Genomic DNA, 7831 nt, shown 5'->3' on the forward strand with positions numbered 1-7831 from the left:
GCCACCCCAGACTAATTCTCTGGCTTTGCCTTTTAACATTCTACCCTAGGTATTTTTACTGTATCTACTTGAATATATACATTCTCGTCCCTGCTTTGTGGTTTTGTACTGTTAAACTCTGTCTGAAATGCTCTTCACATAGCTCAATTCATGCTTTATTGAATTATCTGCTCAAAATTCACCTTCTCAGAGAGGCCATCTCTGGCTACCTTATTTAAAGTAAACTTGGCCTTCACTGTCATCCTCTATACCTTGCCTTGCTTTGTTTTGCGTTACAGCACTTGACACTAATTGACATTATGTCATACATTTATTTGTCACTAGATTACTGTCAGTGTCACTCACTATAATTTAAGCTGTATGAGACAAGGACTTTGTCTTGTTTATCTCTTGTGGTAGATTGAGCTATGTACTCCAGAAAAAAGCATGTTCTTAATCGCAATCCACCTTCTTGTGGGTTGAACCCATTGTAAATAGAACCTCTTGAAGATGTTATTTTTTTAATTAAGGTATGGCCCAACTGAATAAGCGTGGGCCTTAATCTAGATTACTAAAGACTTTATATAGAGAAGAAACCAGAAGCCAGGGTCAGGGAAGGCCACAGGGAGAAGCAAGCCTTCTAGCCTCCAAAACCATGAGGCAATAAATTCCTGTTGTTTAAACTAACCCATTGTTTGTATTTGTCATAGCAGCCTGAAGAAATAAGAGCCATTCTATCACCTGCACTTACAACAGTGCCTATAAACAGTGGGTGATAAAAAAATATTTGTTGACTGGGTTGATAAATTAATGATTCAGTATTTCCTCTATGTCTGTTATTTTTTTCCTCATTATTCTCATGACCCCATCTTTTTTCTTGAGTTATATATTTAAAAATCAGCTATGTTTTCTTTGTCATTAATCTAGTTGTCTGTAGCACACCATTTGATTTTTGCTTTCATTATTTTTCTAAATTTTGCAATCATGTTTTTCTTTTCCATAGTTTCTTTCCTAATGTCATAGTTTTCCTCGTGCCTATCTCCATCTACTTTCACAGCAACAATGTGCTCTGTGTCTTGTTGAAAAACCATTGTTCAAAATAAAGGTTTTCTAACATTTTACCTTCTGTCTTCTAGAAAAACCATTTCAAAGAACTGTTGTTTCTCATTCTTCAGATTGATTTCCCTCTTTTGAATTTCTGAAGCATTTCTCATCCTAGTGATTTTCTTCTCTTTGTACATCTTTACAATTAAAGATCTCTTTTCATGTAGTATTGTTAACAGAGATGGTTCTCTAAAGAGTCTTGCATCTATATCTGGTAGAAACTGCTATGGAGAGTTAAAAAGAGATGGGAAATTTTTTATTTATTGTGGTTTTACTTTGCCAGTTTGGACATCAAAGACATCATATCAGATAGCATACGGAAGGAAGAATGGCTAGAAACTGTCCCAGTAGGGAGAAGCACTTTGTTGCTGAAGAAGGAACTGATGAAGGCAACAATAGCCCATTGTTGCCTTCATCGTGAAGACATGACCCCTTGATTATTGAAAGCATGGAGCAAACAATTCTGAAAATTTCTTACTCTGTCGTCTGTAATTTTTCCAAGGATATTGGTACAATTGAAATTGTTCCCCAAGTACCAGTAACTGGCTATGTGGGCCATTTTCACCAGAACACCCTGTTTTTCAGATTAGGGTTGTGCTAGCAGAGTCCATTTCAGATATTGTAGATATTCCTTGAATGTGCTGCTTCATTTACCTAGTTTACTGACTAAAATAGATTTCCCTATATTTTTACATACCTTTTCCCATTTCAGTGAGAATTGGGAGAAGTGAAAATCAAAGACTATATATATTCAAATCATATTACTACTGTTAATTGGTCATGAAATCTTTTTGAATTTAATTTTAATTCAAATGAATTGATTTAATTAATTAAACAGTTGATTTGTGTAACAAATATGAATTGCCTAGTGATGGCATTTTGGCTCATTTAACGTCTTACAAGACTGAGCGTTTTTAGATTAATTTACCTATAGCTTACTTGTGATGAGACTATGTTACCTGAACCCTCATTTGTTTTTCAACTTCTCTCTTGAACATATTAACATTCCACAACCAAGATTTGCCTTTATCAGATGTACAGTCCTAAAAAACGTGAAGTAATTGCTAGTGAGAGGACTGTATAAATAATGAATGCCAATTTTTTTAAATGTAAGAGAAAACATGTCGACTTGTATCTTCCATCTGTTTTCACTCTTTTCCTATATTTCCACTAGGGAGAAATATTCTGTAGGTTTTACTTTGTTCCTTCAAAATGGCCCAATTCACCTATCTCAGGTTGGTTGGAGTCATAACACAATATGTAGATATTGCTAACTGTTTCTAAGTTCTTCCTCTGGACTCCCTTACTGTACTATTATTTCATTTTTCAATCCTGCCTAATTCCTGACCTCTCCTTTTGGGTTCTGGTCACACACTTCTGGCTCTTACAATAAAATTGATTTTCCAGATTTTGATCCTTCTGCTCTCTAGGCACTCGAAACATACTCATTCTCTGGCTCACCTTGCCAGATTCTAGCTGCTTCAGTTAATTTTTCCCTCTGGATTGAGCAACAGAGTGTAGTGTGTAAAGGTATAGACTACAGAGCCAAAATGTCTGGGTTTGAAATCTGGCTTCACATTTCATCAGCTGAGGGTCCTGGGAAAATTACATTACTTCTCCAGTTTCCTTACCTATGTAATGGGGATTATAATAGTACGAACTTCATACAGTTGTTTTGCAAATTATATTTGTAAAGTGCTTAGAACAGTGGCTGGTGCATGACAATTGCTATAAGCATTTTGTAAGTAAATAAAACAAAATAGACCGGTAGTATCCCACTGAGTGATAAGCAACCTAGATATTTCTTTGCTTCTGTTATCCAAAAAAAAGAAGCCCTAGTGTTTAAAGCTACATAAGTCTCTGCATTGGATTTGACATTTTCTAAACTAGAACTGTGGGCAGCTGTTCCTTTCTGGTTTTTTATGTAATGCTTCCACAGAGCCCCAAACTTGGCACTGAATAGCAATGGAATGAATGTTTGCAGAGTTTCAGGCTCCAGTGAATAAAACCTGCTTTAAAACTATAAGTACTTTGCATTGAAAGGAATATAAAATTTGCAGACACCTAGATGGTAGATATTTCCTAGGATAAATTTCCCTTAAGTGTACCTGAAAGCCAGGACAACAGCAGTGTTAATCCATTGTAAAATGAGTAAGATACTTGGTTCCCGGTTGAAAGGTTAACTCTACTCTTTAATGTATCAGACATATTACTTTATTCAAGAAAGTTATTTAAAGTTTTCTTTTAGTTTCCATATCTCCTATGCATTTTAAAGTAAGAATATTCAAATCGTTTTTTCATTTGCTTACCTCATTCTCCATTAGCCTATTTATTGACTGAATTTCAGTTTCTCCCAATTTAGAACATCCGATTATTTTTGAATGCCATGATGCTATCCATCCAGATGCTCTCTGTCAATGTTGCCAAGTTTTTGTTCGGGTCAAGTTGACATTTTGTTTTGCTTCCAAGTTCAGTCATCATCCGAAGATTGAACGTAGCTCCTCATATTTCAAATTAGCTTAATTAACACTTATTTATACACAATTCTCTTTATTTCCTTTTTATAATAAAAATCTTTCAAATGTTTTAACTCTGGAAACCTTCACCCCAACTTATCTTAGATGAGTTTCTATTTCAAGTTGGTTTTATGTTTTAAATTTTCATGATATCGTCTCCAGGAATATTGATTTGAGGAAAGGGAATCTGTCTTTTATGATTTGTTTGGAAGGGATTGTGCAAAACCTGGTTCTGTTTTCATGAAAGGGAAGGAAAAAAAAACATGTGAACAAAAGTTTCAGCTTGAGTCCAATATAATGTAATTATAGTCAGATGTGATATCATGAACTCTTTGTCCTTTTTAGTAGGTACAGGAAAAAGAGGGTGGAAATGAATGAGAAATTCAAATCTGATGTTTCAGAAAGACTTCATTATCAGGATGAATTCCAAAACATAGAGGTGTGTCAAAGTAAAAAAGTTATGACAAATTCTTCCAAAATGTATCAGACACTCATTTGGACCTGGGGCACAATAAACACTGGAACATATTTGCTTACTTTCATTTCCAAAAGATTAATAGTATTTGCTGTAGTGAACAGTAAGTCAATTTGTTAAATAACAATTTTTGAAATTTATCATGCATAAGGTGGATTTTTTCATACATTTGAAAAAAATGTATGAAAGTCATTTGAATTGGAGCAATTATTGTGTCATCTTGCCGTATTATCTTCCCCCCAAAATCAGTTAAGAAAATGATTCTCAAGTGGGGACAGTTGTGCCTCCCAGGTGAATTTGGCAACATCAGGAGGCATTTTTATCACAGCTTTAGGGAGTGGTGGAGGCTTCTGGCATGTAGTGAGTGTAGACCAGAAATGCTGTTAAATATTCTACAATGTACAGGACACCCACACATGCAACAAAGATTTATCCCAGCCAAATTGTCAGTAGTGCCAAAGTTGAGAAACCCTGATTTGGTATTTAAATATATAGATACCTAAGGCAAGAACTAATGCAAGTTCAAGAAACATGGAGAAAACTTCCTTATGTTTCAACAACAAAACAAGACTGACAGAAATTTCAAAATGTCTTTCCCAAAATAAAAAGTATATACTCACAGTTGTGGTTTTCCTTTTAATCTTTTGGGAGTTTGGGGGGGGGGGGGTTGATTGTGTATGTGTTTTTATAAGCTGTAGAGAACTATACAGATATAAGGAGCCATTGTAAAGATAAAAGGCCAGGCCATCTTTGAATAGAGTTCTTTGTTGTCCAATGCTGCTGCTGACTCTGTACGGTCACTATTTGCAAAGTATTTCATTAACCTATGCTTCATTCCCTTTGAGCATAATTTGTATCCTTGCTCCTATTATCTACTCCTTGTGGTGTTTTCAGCACAGAACACACTACTGTGGCAGTTCTAGTGCTACACTTAATTTTTTTATATGTTAGAGATTGGGTTCTGTTGGGTAGCTGATGGGTGGTTAGCTGATGGCTGGGGGTAGGTGGCAGTACTGAGTCAGTCACACAGACACAGAGCACACAGCACACCACTCAGGAAACAACCCTTAGGGGTGAATGGAAGGCGTCTGCTTTATTGAGGAAGTGCACAGGCGTATATAGGCTGGGAGCATGCAGGGTTGGGATTGGTCGCTGTTGTTGCTAGGGTGGAGGGCAGAGTTCTGGGATTGGTCACATTGTTGCTAGGGCGGAGGGCAGATTTTAGGTCAGCCATTTTGTGTTGCCTTGCATCAGCCACAGCAGCCATGGTAGCGGTATTTTATGGCTTCTCCAACAGGTTTCAAATTCTATAAAGATGAGTAAAACTGAGTTATTCTCCATTAAAATGATCTTCCTACAGATATATTTCCCAGCAGCTGGTAGGGCAGGTAGCCACCGTTGCTTAATCTGATCAAGTCTTTTGAAGAACATAGCCCCACCGGGTTTTCCCTGGGACTCTGTCTTGATTTATTAATTATTACCTCTCATTGGTCACTTTTTTAGGACTTTTTCAAATAGTGAACTTAATATTTCCAGATAGATTTGGAACATTACCTGGAAGAGCAAATGTTAGAGGATGTCTGAACCTGTGCTCTACTCATGAGAGGGCTCAGAGAATATATTATTATAGCCAGAAGCAAGCATCTTTACTGTTTAGAAACTCGAGTATTTGCGAGATTGAAGAAATACCCTTGAAACCTGTATAAGCTGGTGATTATGTAACTGTATCTGTGGGCGTTGACCTTATCTCCCAGAGATTTCTCTTCTGTATACATCTGCTATTTCATATAGAGAAAATGACCCGTGCACTAGGTAAGTAGGTAAATGTTAAACCATGATAACGTTGCCAAATCAAGGAGAGAAATAGTTAATGTCTGGGCCAGAATTTGAATAATTATACCTCCTGGCTTTAGGTTTTTGACAAGGCCTTGTGAATTAAAGGGAAAAAAATGAGGAGCAGTTAAGCCTGCTTAATTCTTAAACACTTTCTCCAAAGCCTTCTCTGAGAAAATGGGCAAGTTACTGTTTTCTGAAAAGCTAGGGCAATGTCTCTACTAGTTTTCCTTTAATCACAGAGATGTTGGCCCCTGCATTTTTGTTAGGCAACTCATGTAGAATTGTGAATTGACAATCAAGGTTGTCTAATATTCCCACTTTCTAAATCTGAAAAAAGTTCCTACTCTGTTATTGAAACTCTTGGCTGCCCTAATTTCCACTATTTGAAGAGGAAGTGACTTGATGCTTTCTAGTTTTTCTGTTGTGTCTATTTAATTCCAAATTAGATGAAGATTTATTAATGTTTTATAGATTCAAAAAATGCTTTTTGACTTCCTGTCATTTCAGGATTTAATATAAAGCATTTTATTTTTGATAATTCTGGGAGAAATGATTCAGAACAGGTTTTAAGATTAACATCAGCTGCTAAAGGGGAAACATGAGGTGGTAATCTGACACTGGGAAGTCATTGTTTGAGGTTTGCTAAAAATGTGTATTTTTCTAGGCTACTCTTGAATCTTTCAGACAGAGAGGTGAGGGTGGAATGGATTGAGGAATTGTTGTCAGAAACTGAAATGAAAGGAAATGGAAATTTAAAGTACTCGATGAAGATTCTGTGGCATAATGTGACTTCTGCGCTCAGATAGTAACTAATACTAGTCTGAAGAAGAGGGTGCCAATTTCAAACGAGGAACTTCCTGGAGCTATGAATTTTCACTGAATTAAAGCTTTGAATTCCTTATTTTCCTGTTCTGGTTTAAAGGAAAACCCCAATTAATATTCACATTTATGCCTAGCTCCTTCTCTTAAATTTTAGGGAAAGTGGAGCCCAGTCCAGCCTTTTCTATGCAAATCCTCCACTCATGCTTTCAATTCCATCCCCTTCAAAAGTCTGTAGGGCCTTGGTCTAATTATCCTGTCTCCTCTATCTTCTTTTCTTTTTCTTTTCTATTAAGGTATAGTTAAATTAAACAACTTGATTTTGCATATACACATACATATTTTACATATGTTTATATTTATGCAGATTTTACATTTGTATAAATGTAAAATGTCAGGAGCAACAGGCTCCTCCAGGCCACCAATTAGTTACTTCCCTACAGATAACTCTATTTTGATCTCTATCACCATACATTGTTTTTTGCTTAATTTTAATTTCATGCAAGTGTAATCATACATTATGTACTCATGTGCGTACCTTCACATTGAATCTCACATTATGTCTGTGAAATCCACTAATCTTCTGGTGTATAGGGGTAGTACATCCTTTTATAATTGCTCTGTATAATTCTGTTTCATGAATGTATCAAAATTTATTCATCCATTCTGTTGATGGACATGGGATTGTTTTCAGCATGAGGTGCTTATAAATAAAGCCCTCATGAGCATTCTAATACAGTCTTATGGTGAATACATACACTCATTTCTTTTGTGAAGAAATAGAATCGAATCGAAGGATCACAAGACACACATGCTTAGCTTTTGTAGATACTTCCAAACAATTTTTTAAGTGTTTGTGACAATTTTTATTCCTTTGAGCAATGTTTGAGAGCATTCTAATTGCCCCACATTCTTTTCAACACTTGGTATTATCAATTCTTTTCATTTTAATTTTAGCCATTCTGATGAGATAGGGTGGTATTTCATTGTGGTTTTAATTTGCAGTTCCATGATGATTATTGATGTTGGGCGCCTTTTAAGAATAGTTGTTGGCTACCTGGAGCATCTTTATGAAGTACCTATTCACGTTTTTGATCATTTT

This window comes from Tamandua tetradactyla, chromosome 7 (genome assembly GCF_023851605.1).
Source record: "Tamandua tetradactyla isolate mTamTet1 chromosome 7, mTamTet1.pri, whole genome shotgun sequence".
Taxonomy (NCBI): Eukaryota; Metazoa; Chordata; class Mammalia; order Pilosa; family Myrmecophagidae; genus Tamandua; species Tamandua tetradactyla.